Raw genomic sequence first — 16,071 nt, forward strand, 5'->3', positions numbered from 1 at the left:
GCCAGCCAGAGCAGCAATACTGAAAGCAGGAACCAGCTCTGCCAACAGAGCCCACACAGCCTTCTCATACCCTACCAATTTGTCTCTCTTCTTCCTTCTCCTCTCAGCAGACCCTGACTTGCAGGACCCTGGCTCTGTTACTGGGAAGCTAGAGTCAAATCAGGGCACCTTGACAGTCTTATTTTTCTTCCCCATACAAGGTAACAGCTACCTCCTTTGCTGTCCCCCAGAGAAAAGCTAGGAAAATGAAACTAGTTGGCAACGATGAAGGACTCTGGGAGTAAAGACATTGGTGCTGAGGCACAGATGGTGCCCAGCCCTGTTCAGGTGCCAGTCCCCTGAATACCCTGGAGGAAGTACCTACAATGGCTTCCAGCTTTACAGCAGAGCCTGGAGCAGTGGCCAGCAGCCAGTGTTTCTTGATCAGTGGCTTTCTCCCCTGTTTCCTGCACTCCAAACTCTTGGCATATTATTTAATTAATACAGATTAAGTATCTGTAATCTGAAACCCTAGCACCTGAAATACTCCAGGATCTGAAACTTTTTGGATACTGATGCATCATCACAATGAAATATTCCACACCTAACCTCACATGTAAGGCAAAAAAAGAGGCATGCTGAAAGTTTTATATGAGGTCATCTGTCTGTGGGCTGTGTGGATGAGGAGTATATGAAATACAAGTTTTGTCCTTAGAGTTGAGTGCCATCATCTCATTATGTCTTTGCAAACATTCTGAAATATGAAAAATTCAACTTCCAAAATGCCTTTGATCCAAAGCATTTTGGCTAAGGGGTGGTCAACCTGTATCTAGTACTGTGCCTATTGCTTAGTTGATTTTCAAGAAAACTATGACAGATGAGAGACAAATGAACTTTTGGATGGAGTCATAAACTACCCATTTCTTGTTCCCTATAAGAGGATCCCTGCCACTCATTTGATGCAGTTTCCTGAGCTCTGTGCTCAGTGTCTAAGGAGCCCTGTCTCCAGCTTGCACAGTAATGATATGCAGAGGGAGTTCTCACTCCTAGTTTGTAGATAACGGAAGAGAAATGCAGAGATATTAAAGGATTTGTCTGAGGTTGTAGCCAGCAAGCAGCCAATCCAGGACTGAAAGCCATGCTTTAGACTTTAGAGTCATGGTCCTCCTCTGCACTGCTTATGACCAGATGGAACAGTCTTAGTATGAAGACAGAGTCTATACCCAGGGGCTATCACCTAAGAAAAATCACTGAGACTGGTAAAGTCATAGCCTAACTGACTGCTCCAACAGTACTGTGTAGAAGCTATTTCAGAGGGTAGCATTCATTCCAGGGCCAGGTCAGGCTTTGTGTTTTTGATGTAATATAATTTTTTAAATTAAATTTTTGGTTTTTTTATATTATTTACAGTTTATTTACTTTGTATCCCAGCAGTAGCCCCCTCCCTCATTCCCTCCCAATCCCATCCTCCCTCCCTCATCTCCTCCCTGCCCCTCTCTAAGTCCACTGACAGGAGAGGTCCTCCTCCTCCTCCATCTGACCCTAGCTTATCAGGTCTCACCAGGACTGGCTGCAATGTCCTCCTCCAGGTCAGGTTTTTATCATCCTCTTTAGTCCAGGAAAGCATTAAGCCAAAGCTGTGAGTTGCTTTCTATGTGGCTGTGGATATAAGGTGGTGTAGAAAACACAATTTCCATCTCTGTTCTTGGAAGTAGCTGTAGCCTCACATTGAAATTCAGATTTACCTGTCTCCCAATGATCTTGGAACTGCCCCCCAAGAACAGTGCTTTTCAGCTGCAGCTGTCTCTTGGACTAGAAGTGAGGCAGTGACCTCAAGGTGAAAGTCTCCATATCCCATTACCAATCCAATTACTTGGTACTTGCAGGTTAGATGAGAACTGCTGGACCGGAACTCAACAATGAATCATTTAGCTCTGTGTCTTGTCTCTGACAATAGTCAGGGCTGAGTGTCTCACTCAGTTGCTTCTTATTGGCAGTCCACAGACACACTGCCATGCTTCCCTTTAAATGAGGGAATAGAACTGATCATGGGAAACAGCAAGTAGCTAAAAGATTCACTGTGCTACCTCAGCTACCACCCAGCTTCTAACGAATCCCTGAACACATTAATTAGTTCATAGAACAAATATGCGCCAAGCCAGTTCTGTGTCCTAATCTATCTGAGGCACTGGAGACAGTAGGATGGGTGGCTTGTTGGATCTCAGGTGCTTTTAATGGATTAAGGATATCACAGGTAATTAAACATATTCTGTGATGGATGCTACAAATACTGTATAAAGAAAGAAGCTTGCCAAAGAAGATGGATAATGAAAGCACTTGTTGCTCTTTCCTACGAGGCTGAGGATATCTGTTGGACAAGGAGATGTGTTAGCAGAGATATGTGGAAATTTTAGGAGCAAATCATGGCTATCAGGAGGCAGATATGTGGAAGGTATCACTTCTGCCTTCTATGTAATGGAGACCGAGAGACCTCTCATGCTAGAAGCAGAAGAGTAAGAAGGTACTGATAGGAATACACTTGAAGTGCATAATAAATGGAGGAAGGGCAAGATCTCAGTGGCTGGAAGGGATGAGTGAAAGAGAAAGAGATGTGGTTTCTGAGAGATGCAGTATCGCAGAAGCTTATAGACTGATATGAATTTTGGTTTTTACTTTAATGAACCCAGGAAGCCATTTGAAGGGTTTTGAGTAGTACAAGTGACATAGCAACAAAGTATTTATTAAACATGTAGTCAGATAAATATTTGTTGAATGAATACATGAAAGATATGTGGGTGATTGAAAGAACAAATATCACTGAATCACAAGCATAAGTACACAGAGATCCAAGAAGATACTTGTCCATATTTGCTCAGAGGAGAGGGAAAACTTCCCACTGAGAGAATGATTAACCATCAGCTTGTATGTCATGGTCCCAGTGAAAGCTAGACATGGACAAGTTTGAGTCCGCAGGGCATACGATAGGTGAGTAGCCAAATGTCCATTTGGCAATGGGAGCCAGAGAGAAGCTTGCTACTGTGACGTGGCAACTCTTGGTTAGAGATGACACAGCCATGGGTGCTGCTGTTTGTTTGGAGACACAGAGATGCTCTTCACGGAGCTTGAGTTGAGCCAGTCTAGACATCTCTGCACTGAAGTCTGATGGGCCTTCTGTCTCATAGCCTGGAATTCCACATCATAGCCTCCTCCTCTTCTTTAGCCTTAAGAAAGTTTTCTGCCTTTAAAGCTTATCTCAACCAGCATCTGAGGGTTGACTCCTAGCTGACCTTTCCCTCTTTGTACCAACTGTCAACTTTTCAAATATACCCTTCTAAAATTCCTACCATTGATTTCCTTTCTTCAGGAGTAAAATGTTTCCTCTTCCCATCCACACCTCTGAATAGGACCATTGACCACTGTTCTGTGTTGGTTTTATGCTCATCACGTCTGCCTCCCTTCTATACCACTTTTCTTGACCCTGTGGTGTTCCTATTTTCTGCATTGAGTGTGGTGTTCATATTGTAGGTATGTCTTTCTTTTCCATCTTCCCTCCTCTTTCTCCTTCTTTTCTTGCTTTTGTTTTTTTAATTAACCAAGCATGATTCTTCAGTCTTAGAAACTTGATTGGAGAATCAGAATGCTGGCCTTAGTTTATTCATTAATAAAATGTGTGTTTCACTTCTCTTTTCGCATATTTGTGTGGGGAAACAACTTAAATGAATATTAGAATTGGTTTTTTTTTAGGTTATAGACCATCCATACACACTTTTAGACATTTATGTCAGACACCCCCTAAGAGGAGCAATCATGAAAAGAGTGGTAGTACCAGATCTAGAAAACTGCTTTGAGAATTTGCTATGGCCTAGAGAACTCATGGGGAAGCAAAATGAGGGGACAAGTTGTCCAATCACCAATGCTACTATTCAGTGGCAAAATACTGGGTGGATACCTTTTTTTTTTTTTTTTGGATTGTCACATACATACATGTTACTACTCAGGCATAAGTTACTTGAGACAAGATTTCATATGATCGGTCTGATCTACCTGGGTGATGAACTCACAATCTCCTTCTCTCTTGCCACATTTCACTTCTATCAGACCTTCTGGTATCTCCTTTGTTTTACAAGGTCCTGGGCCATGCTGCTTATACACTGGCATACCTCAGTTTCAGAATACACTTGTTTGCCTTCACTGGGGACTTTCTAGGCTTGACTAGTTCATCCACTTCAACACTGCTACTTAATTGACTGAACCTACAAAAAACAAACCCATGCTGATCGATAGAGAAATAATTTTGCAAATTGTGGGCATAAGTCTTTAGAGATCTGTGTGTACTGCTATTTGTTAAAATGTTGAAAAGGTAAATCAATGTTCTTTATTAAAACACAATTGCTTTGTCTATTGCTAGTTTAGGCAGAGGCAGGGAGACAGGGAGCGGGAGGAGGAGCAAGGAGGAGGTTCTGGCATGCTTTTTGTACCCTTTATTCAGGGGTTACTTGTTAGTCTCAAAGGGTCAGGTGCTGCAGAGGGGATGATGAGTGCTTTGGGGCTGGCAAATGTTTTAACATTATAAGAAAAGGAAGTCATGGGATAGAGGAAGGTGTGGGAATAGTTGATTTTAGACTATAGAAGGTACTGCTGGGATTTGCCCATGTATTGCTTCCCAGCTTGGCACTGTTTGGAAGTGATGCAACTTTTAAGAAGTAGAGCTAAGTACCTGTTCTCTTTGGTTCCTCCCCTCCCTCTTCTTCCCTCCCCTCCCCTCCCTCTTCTCCCCTCCCCTTCCCTTCCCCTCTCCTCACCTTGCCTCTCCTTTCCTCTCCTCTTTTTCATGAGATGAACAAACTCCTTTTCCCCCTCATATACTCCCATCATTATGTACTGCTTTACTATAGGCTTGAAAACAATGGTACTGATCAATCACAGATAGAAACCTCTAAAACTGTAAGCCCCAATAAACCTTTTATCTTAAAAAATATGATTGTCTCAGGCACTTGTTAGAGTAACAAAAAGCCACTTAACAAAGGTGCTGAGCAAAACTCAAGGAATTCCATAATCGTCACCATCTCAGAGTTTACTAGGATAAATTAGATTGATATGTGGCAAGAGACTCAAAGTCACAAGGCTTCACATAAAAGTTTTATTTCTTGCTTGCATTACACAAGCAAGCATTGTTTATCAATGAGGCAAAGTTGATGGATGAGCCCCATTGCAAAATTGGCTACTCTATGTGCCAGAGAGAAAAAGAGACAGAGATGATTCCAGTTTGGCTCCAAAATCTTCCACTTAGTGCCAAAAATTAGCCTCCTAACTTTTAATGCCATTGGACAAAGAGACACAGGAAAACCCACGGAGAGGTGGGCATTTCTGCTAATTTCCAGGCACAGTGGCCCTAAAAAAAAAAAGAATTATTTTTGAAACTATAAAATATATCGTGTCCTTTTTTTCTGTCTTCCATCCAAGCCTTTCCATATACCCCTCCTTGGTCTCTTTCAAATTTATGGCATATTTTTAAAAACTAGTTGCTGATATTGATATATATATACATATATGCATGTATATATATTTCTAATATACTTGTATACTAATTATGTGTATATATTTCTCAATGTAGCTAATTTTATGGGGTTGTATTTTCCCTCCCAGTGTCCTCTGTAATGCTAGATTTGTGTGTAGGTATTGTTGAAATTTGTTTTTGTCATTGAATATTTGTTTTCTCCGTCTATGAGGACTGAGAGTATTGCTGGGTATAGTAGCCTGGGCTGACATCTGTGTTCTCTTAGGGTCTGCATGATATCCGTCCAGGCCCTTCTGGCTTTCATAGTCTCTGTTGAAAAGTCAGGTGTGATTCTAATGGGTTTGCCATTATATGTTACTTGGCCCTTTTTCCTTGCAGCTTTTAGTATTTTTTCTTTGTTCTGTATACTTACGGTTTTGAATATTATGTAGCGGGAGGATTTTCTTTTCTGGTCTAATTTATTGGGTGTTCTATAGGCCTCATGTATTCTTATTGGCCTCTCCTTTAAGTTGGGGAAATGATTTTGTTGAAAATATTTTCTAGGCCTTGGAGAAGGGAGTCTTCTTTTTCCTCTATACCTATTATTCTTAGGTTTTGTCTTTTCATATTGTCTTGGATTTCTTGGACGGTCTGTGTCAGGAATTTTTTGGATTTAACATTTTCTTTGACAGATACATCGATTTCTTCCATTGTATCTTCCACACCTGAGATTCTTTCTTCCACTTCTTGTAGCCTATTGGTTATGCTTACCTCTGTAGTTCCTGCTTTCTTCCCTAAGTTCTTTCTCGCCACCATTTCTTCCATTTGTGTTTTTTTTTAAGTTTTCCAATTCTATCGTCAGGTCTTGAGCTATTTTGTTGGTTTCCTTCACCTGTCTGACTGTATTTTATCTTTTTCCGTCAATTCCTTCAGCTGTTTGTTTGAACAATCCACTGTTTCTTTTATTTCATTCAGTGATTTATGCATTTCCTCTCTAAAGGCCACAAACTGTTTGGCTGCACCTTCCTCTATTTCTTTTCCTTTTTATTTGTTTCCTCTGTTATCTTCTTCATGAGCATAGATATTAGGTCATCTCCTTGAATTTCAGTTATGCTGAGGTGTCTAGGGCTATTTGCCTTTGGATAACTGGGTTCTGGAGATGCCAAGCTACTCTGGCTTTTGTTGGTAGAACTTTTATGCTGTCCTCTACTCATTGGGCTATCTTAGTTGTTTGAAGTTAGTTTCTGGTTGTTCCTGGACTCTTGTAGTGGAGAGAATCCCTTTGGCAGGAAGATGGCTTTTCCTGAAGGAAGCCTTCTCAGCTTTTTGGGTATAGTCACTGGATGGCCGGTGTTTTTCAGGAGTTGCTATAGCTCACCTCAGGCATAGAGACCTGGGTGGTAACTGTGATCCTGATTAGTCAAGAGGGCTCCCCTCTTACCAGGAGAAGTCCTGGAGACAGCTGCCCTCCTTCTGGGTTTCTTGCTGTAAATTTAGTGATCAGCTGCTGTAACCTGTGTGTCCCGTGGTTTGGTCAGTTTTGTTAGGGATAACTGGTTGCCCCTTGGAGGAGTATCTGGGGGTTGATTTCAGGGTTCCCGGTCTCTTTTGCACTGGGGTGCACAGCTCCTCTGTACCTGTGAGCTGGGCACGCAGCCGCCTAGATGACCCAAGCAGCCCAGTTTCTTCCTTGCCTGTGGGGCCCTCTCTGGACAGGGATTTCCCAGTCTCTTTTGCACTGGGACTCACAGCTCCTCTGTACCGGTGAACTGCGTGCGCAGCTGTCCGCACTGCGGGAGCTCAGCTGTGATGGCGGCAGGTGCCCGTGGTCCAAAAGACCTTCCAGGGAAAGACTGGATGACCCATCATCAGACTCGCAACTTTGCTTCCCCGTGGGGTTTTCTTGAGACTGGAACTCCCAGTCTCAGGCACCCTTGTGCCCACCGATCAGACTGGGAAAGTGATCGGGACACGCAGACTTGCGGTTCCAGCCTAGAGACCCAAAGCCCGCATTACCCGGGATTTCTTCCGGGTTCTGGCTGGGAAGGCGAGAGTGGACCTGACCGATTCCCACACCATGGGAGCCTCCCCTCACCTGGGAAACAGGATCGCTCTAGTTTTAAGGCCCAGAGTTCAGTCTCCTGGTCCCTGCGCGAACAGTGCTGTCCCACTTCTCAGACACAGTGCTCTCCTGGTGCCACCATCTTAGCTCCTCCTATTTTCTCAATATTCATAGAAGCTTTATTCTTTTTTTACAATAATTTTTATTTTTTTATATTAATCACAGGTTATTTACTTTGTATTCCAGCCGTAGCCCTATCTATCCCTCATTTCTTCCCAAGGCTGCCATCCTTCCCTCATCTCCTCCAAGCCCCTTTTCAAGTCCACTGATAGGGGAGGAATTTCTCCCCTTCCATCTGACCCTAGCTTATCAGGTCTCTTCAGGACTGGCTGTAATGTCCTCTTCTGTAGCCTCCCTCCCTGGGGGGGGGGGAGGGGCGTCAAAGAGCCAGCCATTGAATTCCTCTCAGAAATAGTTCCTGTTCCCCTTACTAGGACACCCACTTGGATACTGAGCTACCATGGGCTATATCTAAGGAGGAGTTCTAGGTTATTTTCATACATGGTCCTTGGCTGGAGAATCAGTCTCATAAAAGACCCCTGTGCCCTGATATATTTGGTCCTTGTGGAGCTCCTGTCCTCTCAGACAATTAGGAATAGTGATTCCTCAAGATCCACTTATACCACTCCTAGGCATATATAAAAAAAAAATGCTCAAGTACAAAACAAGGACATTTGCTCAACCGTGTTTGTAGCAGCTTTATTTCTTAATAGCCAGAACCTGGGAACAACCTAGATGTCCCTCAGTTGAGGAATGGATACAGAAATTGTGGTACTTTTACACTACTCGGCAATTAAAAACAAGGAAATCATGAAATTTGCAGGCAAATGGTGGGATCTAGAAAAGATCATTCAGAGTGAGGTATCCCAAAAGCAGAAAGACACACATGGTATATACTCACTTATATAGACCTATAAGATAGGATAAACATACTGAAATCTATACACCTAAAGAAGATAAACAAGAAAGAGGACCCAGGGTAAGTTGATGAATCCTCACTTAGAAAGACAAATGGGATGGACATTGGATGTAGGAGAAAACAAGTAACAGGACAGGAGCCTACCATAAAGGGCCTCTGAAAGACTCCACCTAGCAGTATATCAAAGCAGATGCTGAGACTCATAACCAAACCTTGGGCAGAGTACAGGGAATCATAAGAAAGAAGGGGGAGTTAGTAAGTGCCTATCTTTAAATCTAAGATATGTTGCTCATAGACAAGAGATTGATGAAATTATTATTATTATTATTATTATTATTATTATTATTATTATGTTTCTACAGACAGGGCTTCTTTGTTTGGCGTTGGTTATCTTAAAACCTCCTCTGTAGAACAGGCTAGCCTCATTCAAAGAGATCCACCTGCCTCTGCCTCCTCAGTGCAGGAATTAAAGTTTGTGCTAACACTGCCTGACATGATTTTATTTCTTGATTCATTCAGCCAGCCTGAATCATTTGATTGGAGAATTGGGACCATTAATATTTGAAGGTATTATTGAAGTGCATATGTTGGTTGTAATGATGTGTTGTTGATTTCTGATGTTGTTTGTGCTCTCAGTAGTATTTGTACTTTAGTAATCATACCTTCCAATTTCTTCATCTCTTAGCTCAGTTCACCCCTCTCTTCAGTCTGAAATATTGTGTCCCTTAATTTCTTTAGGTTGGTTTTTTGGATATAGGTTTTGTAGCCTGTTTATATCATAGAATTTTCCCCGCAATCAAGTATGGTAGATAGTTTTACTATCAGTATTAATCTAGATTGTCTGTTGTGGTTTTTTTTTAGGATTTGGAATGCAGTGACACAGGTTTTTCTGGCATTCAATGTTTCCACTGAGAAATCATCTGTTATTCTGGTGGGTTTTCCAGTATGTGTGACTTGTGTTTCTTCTCCTGATGTTTTCAAATTTTTTGTATACTTAATGTTTTCATTAAAATATGGCATGGAGCAGAGTGCAGGGAATCTTATTAAAGAAGGGCGAGAAAGACCTGGAGGGGTCAGGATCTGCACAAAGACAACAACAGAACCATACATTCTGGACACAGGGGTCTTTTCTGAGACTGATACTCCAACCAAGGACCACTTATGGAGATAACCTAGAACCTCTGCACAGATGTAGCCTATAGCAGCTCAGTCTCCAAGTGGGGTCTCTAGTAAAGAGAACAGGGACCGTCTCTGACATGAACTCAGTGCTGGTTCTCTGATCACCTTCCCCTGAGAGGGTGCAGCCTTGCCAGGCCACAGACGAGGACAATGCAGGCAGTCCTGATGAGACCTGATAGGCTAGGGTCAGAGGGAAGGGGAGTAGGACCTCTCCTATCAGTGGGCTGAGAGATGGGCATGGGAGGAGAAGAGGGAGGGATGGTCAGATTGGGAGGGGATAAGGAGGGGCTATAGCTGGAATGCAAGGTGAATAAATTGTAATAAATAAAAAAGAAAAGAAACAGTAATAGTTGAAAGGTTAAAAAAGACATCAGCATTATTGTGTAGTTAGTAATAAAATTATTGAAATTAAAAAAATATATGCCATGAAGAGTTTCTTTTCAGGCTTTTTCTATTTGGTGTTCTCTGTGCTTCCTGTATCTTCTGTGTGGGTATGTCTTCTCTTGATTTGGGCAAGTTTTCTTCTATGATGTTGTTGGAGAGCTGGTCTATGTCATTGACTTGGACTTTTTCTCCCTCATCTATTTCTCAAATTCAAAAGTTTGGTCTTTTCTTGGTGTCCCACATTTCCTGTATGTTTCTTTGCTGTGTTTCCCCCCATATTCTTTGCTTATTTCATGTACTTTATCTTCAAGTCCTCATACTGAATCATCTGCTTGATTCATTCTACTTGTAAGTCTGTCCTTTGAGTTTTTTAGTTCAGTTATTGGGTTTTTCAATTTTATATATATTTAGCTTGACTCCTCCTTAGTGTTTCTATCTTTATTGAATTTTATTTTCAAATCCTGGATTTTCTTTGTCATTCCATCAGTTTTATGATTGTGAGGGTTAGATTGGGCCTCCAAGTTGGATATGGCTCAGGTGGACACCAGAGCCTGAGCTGATATGCAAGATATGCATTTTAATCCAAACTTGTGGGGGTTGGAGAGGGTGGGAGGTGGGGAGCATCAGGAAAACTCACCCAGCTAGACCCTGGAGAAGATTGTGTAGGATGTGGCTGAAGGTTGGGGATGGAAAGGAAGGCAGGGTGGATTGTGAAAGAATTCTAGAGTTTGGCAGTGACACAGGCAGAGATAGATGGACTAGGCCGAGATACTGGATGTGGGATCCAAACTAGATCTAGCAGTTTGGGGATGGATGAGAGAGGAGGGTGGGAGAGATACCTGGACAGACTTTGGAAGAGGATGCACAGGATCAGGTTGGTGGAGAGGTTCTGAGTTACATTTTTACGTAAGGTGGAGGTAAGAATTCAACTATAATGTTTTGCATGTGGAAAGCCAGTTGTTTCCCATGTTGTTTGTTGGTTGGGGAAAATTTTATATATTTTGTGAGTCTAGAGACCAGCACAGGGCTTCGCCTATAGTCTATAATCAGCAGATGAAGCAAATGGCAGTATCTTCATGGCGGTGCTTCCTACAGAGATGTTAGGAAGTCTGAGAAATTTTGTTCTGAAAGCATGAAAATGGCTAAAGATGACAGCATAGTTTAGAACTTACACTGGGGACCTTGAGTGATGGGAACTATGTGCTGCTTTCCAGATCAACTCTTTGCTAACTTGGACAAGTTCCCAGGCCTGAAAGAACTGTGAGACTACATGGCAAAGCAGATGTGCTTTCAGTCCTTCCTGGAGAGTTCCCAAACCTCCACCACATGGAGAAGTTATCTATCCAAACTTCCACAGAGTCTGACCTCTCCAGACTAGGTAAGGATGGTGCTTGGATCTCCAGCTCATGTCTCAGCTGGAAAAGCTACTTGGCTAGTAATTGTTAGAACCATCATTAGTTAAACCTTCCCTGGGCTTCAAAGCATGAACTGTGTCCATGGGAAGGTGTGGGAACAGTGCTCTTCCTCCTTAAGAGAGCAGAGATTTATTTGTTACCCAAGTCTTTAACATGTGGGGAACTGTTCTCAGCCCTTCACAACCGCTGACTCAGTCTTCACAGCCCCTGTGTGAGAGAAGGTTTGATGATTATTGCTGATTGTCAGCTTGGGAAATGAGGTCAGAGATGGCTCAGGGCTAAGGAAATGTGTCTCCAAACAGAAGGTTTGACTGCATAGCCTGAGCTTTACACTCCTGACAATTCCTCTCCAAAGCAGTGTGTGGAGTCCTCTTTTGCTGTCTGAGTGGCAAGTGCAGATCTGTCTACTGAGGGCAAAGGAATCTGACTGGGAGCACTGTAGGTGTTGCAGCTCTGAAGGGAAAGGCTTCCCCTACAGGAGTTCTGCTCCAGTTGCCTGGAGAGTTTCCCCAGTGCAAGTGTAATAGCTCTGCTTCTGCGGGGGAGGTTTCCCCAGCAAAAGTTCTGCTCAGCCAAAAGGGTTTCAGTGTGCTCCAGAAGATATCCTGGAAGTCCAGAGCCAAGGAATACCACCAAGCCACACCACATAACAAACCTCGCACAAGAGATTTATTGGGAGGGAAAACCTGGGAAGGTGGTTGCTTCTTCTCAAGCAAGAAGCAGCAGAGAACTGGGTGGAACACAGAGTTTATGTAGGGTTGCATGGTGTGCGGTTGGAGTGGCAGAGCTTTCCAGGGAGGTCTAGGAGTGGAGGGATTCTGTGGCCTGATTTTTGGGATGAGATCAGGGATTGAGACAATTTTATTGCTTGTAGGCCTGGGGCCTTGTGAGTTTACAATGTACACAAAGTTTACAAAGGGAGTACAGGGCTTTTGAGTTGGCTTGAATAGCCAAGAAGCAGTTAGAACCTTTTCTCCATTTCTCTTCATCCCAGCCTCCTGTTGACAGGCAGCTGTGTAGCCATCTTTCTAGAACATGCATTTAGCAAAATGACAAAAGCACCATCAGATCCTTAATTTTTAAAGCACTGAACACTAAGGAGATGTAAGCTAGGAACTGACATGGCAGATTTGCATATCAAAACGTCACTAGAGTATGGAGGCTCCTGCCTATAGTCCCAGCATTTGGAAGGCTTAGGCAGGAAGACTATCATATCAAAGCCAGCCTCTCTCTGTAAATGTAGTTATTTCCAGGCTAGTCAGAGATACAATATGAGACCCCGTCTGAAAAGAAACAAAAGCAAGCAAACAAAACATTTTCCAAGTTGAAGGTAAATGTGCTTAAGTCAGTCCTGTTGGCTTCAGTCCCATAGATCTGTGTGATGAAAGGAAACATCGAGTTCTCCCAGTTTTCCCCTGACCTCCCAATATGTGCTTTGGCACATGGATGATCTCCACACACCACATACACACAGACAAAATAAATAGGTTTACATGTTTTTAAAGTTGTGTTTCAAAGTTGTTCTCTTTTTTTATGTTACTTTGCACAGAATTCCTATTGTGTCAGTAAAGTGTGCAAACATAGAGACATTAAGATGCTGACACTGGGGGTGAAATATAGTGAACAGAAATAGTTTTATTTTTCAGTTCTCTGTTTCCAGAGGGGGTCAAGAATTTGCCCCGGGTCATCTGCTCTCTAGTCAGTTGCAGAAACTGAGCATAACCCCAATGAATGTAGTCTGACTTCTAGATACTGTGCCACTGTGTCATAGAGGCACTGGGCCACCCAGTCACTGCCTATTTAATCAGTGTGGCTGGAATTGATGTTGAGGGTCCAATTCTGATAGATATTCATGGCCTTTTCTACTTTCTGAAAATCCTTCTTTTTTTGCAGTTAAATTGATTCAGAACTCTCCAAATCTTCATGTCTTCCATCTGAAATGTAATTTCCTGTTGAATTGTGAGTCTCTCATGGCTGCGCTTGCTTCCTGCAAGAAAATCAGAGAGATTGAGTTTTCTGGAAGATGCTTTGAAACCACGTCATTTGGTAAGAACTGTACAACTCTGACTACAGATGCTCCTGTGCACAGTCATTCAATACTCTAGGATTAAAATGCAACTGGTATCGTGGGAACTGTGACGACACTTGATCTTCATTGAGGCTTTCACAAAAGTGAAACACATCTGTCTACAATTTAAATCTTTCATTTTCAGAGCAATGTCTTCCACTTAGTCATAGTAATTCAACCTGAGTATTATATCTCCTTTCATCATATTTCAAATACTCTTTATTTCAATGGTAATCTTCTTTTTCATAGGAAACGCGTCTGACCTAACTAAAATTTATTTTCCCTTTCCTAGTCACCATCTTGCCAAATTTTGTTTCTCTGAAGATATTGAATCTTAAAGACCAATACTTTCCAGAGAAAGAAATATCAGCAAAGTTTGGTAAGTTTGTAAAACATTGTTTCTTAATTTATTTTTCATCTTCTCCTCTCCCTCCTCCTAGAGTGAACCCACCACCAAGCAAGTTGTGTATAGTTGTTCCTTGACACCCATGGCAGTTGTGTCTAGGGCCTGCTGCTGCTGTAAACACTAGAAAACCCTCTATGATATAAAATGGTGCCATGTTTGCCCATGACTCCACACATCCTCCATGTACTTTAACCCATCTCTCCATTGCCTACAACACCTATTGCCCTGTAAACAAATGTTATGCTGTGTTCTTCTGGGAATATTGAAGAGGGAGAAGAGTCTGTATGTGTTTGGTACAGTCACAATGTTTAAAAATTCAGCCTGTGGTTTGTGGAATGTACCCATACATTAGCACACTGACTCATCTATTCAGTCTCCCCACAAAGCACACATGTACACACATGTGCACACATACACACATTCACTCACACAGAGTTGTTATCTCTACCTAAAAGGAACAAAAGGGATCAAGGAGAAACGCAGGCTCTCCTTATGCACAATAAATCTGAGAACTGTGAAGAGAAAGCTCTCTACCCTATATTGGCATTGTCTTGCATTTTTTTACATGCCAATATTTGCATTTATTAATTACCAAAATCTTTGTTTAAGGATTTTTTATTAATTTTTTATTAATTGTTTTTTATTAATTGTTTTATTAATTACACTATATTCACTTTGTATCCCCTCATAATCCCCTCTCTCCTCACTTTCCAGTCCCACCCTCCTCTCCCCCTTCTTCATGCATGCCCCTCCCCAAGTCCACTGGAAGGAGAGGTTCTCCTCTCCTTCCTTCTGATCTTAGTCTATCAGATCTCATCAAGAGTGGCTGCATTGTCATCTTCTGTGGACTGGTAAGGCTGCTCCCCACTCAGAGGGAGGTGATCAAAGAGCAGGCCAATTAGATTATGCCAGAGGCAGTCCCTCTTCCCATTACTATGGAACCCACTTGAACACTAAACTGCCATGGGCTACATCTGTGCAGGGGTTCTAGGTTATCTCCATACATGGTACTTGGTTGGAGCATGAGTCTCTGGGAAGACCCTTGTGTTCAATTTCTGGTTCTGTGACTCTCCTTGTGGGGTTCCTGTCCTCTCCAGATCTTACTCTTTCCCACCTCTTTCATAAGATTCCATGCACACTACCCAACAGTTAGCCATGAGTCTCAGCATCTGCTTTGATAGTCTGCATGGCAGAGCCTTTTAGAGGCCCTCTGTGGCAGGTTCACAGCCTGTTTCCTGTATTCTTCCTCCTCTGATGCCTTTCCTCTTTGAGTTTTAGGATGGGGATTGAGCATTTTAATCAGGGTTCTCTAGTTCTCTCTCTTGATTAGTTTCTTTAGATGTACAGATTTTAGTAGGTTTATCCTATATTACATGTCTATATGAGTGAGTATATACCATGTGTGTCTTTCTGCTTCTGGTACAGCTCATTCAGGATGATCCTTTGAGTTCCCACCGTTTACTTGCAAATTTCATGATTTCCTTATTTTTCATTGCTGAGTAATATTCAATTGTGTAGATGTGCCAAGTGTTTCCCATAAATGCTCATTATTTGATGAGACTAGATCTCAAACTCAGCGCAGAAATCTGAACACTTGCCTCTTCCTGACTGGGTCTTATGAGGCCTGAGGACTGGCCTTTCCCTGGACCTTTTTTGTTTACATTCATTGACTTATTTCAAGTCTGTGTTGGGTGGCTGTGCATGATCCACCAAAGTATGGGTCATGCATCAACCATGCTGGTCCTTTGGAGGACACCATAGTGATATGCAGTCTCACCTCTCCCATTCCCCCTCCTTAATGCTTGTCACTTGTTGATCTTCATTCATTAGTTCGGTGCCATCCTTTGCCACACCTTTTGCATACTCCAAAAAGCTGAGAGGCCTTCTTTTTCAATAATTTCTAGGGGAAAAACACCCCCATAGTTTCTAAGAATGCCTTGCCTACAATCCCATTAAAAATGACCTGGCTTACCACAATTAAAACATCTCACATTTTGATTGTTCTTAAGACTGCTAGAAATTTCTTCTGCTATCAGAGTAGCATTATAAACATGAGATCCAATATCAGCCATATTTCTGGTCCATTCATCTATTGGTGCCAA

General features: G+C 42.3%; 1 pseudogene; it reads left to right on the forward strand.

The window, feature by feature from the left end:
• The window catches only part of LOC132654514 (baculoviral IAP repeat-containing protein 1a-like), a 79,875-nt pseudogene that overhangs the window by 45,359 nt on the left and 18,445 nt on the right, over window positions 1-16,071 (forward strand).

This window comes from Meriones unguiculatus, chromosome 6, assembly GCF_030254825.1.
Source record: "Meriones unguiculatus strain TT.TT164.6M chromosome 6, Bangor_MerUng_6.1, whole genome shotgun sequence".
NCBI lineage: Eukaryota > Metazoa > Chordata > Mammalia > Rodentia > Muridae > Meriones > Meriones unguiculatus.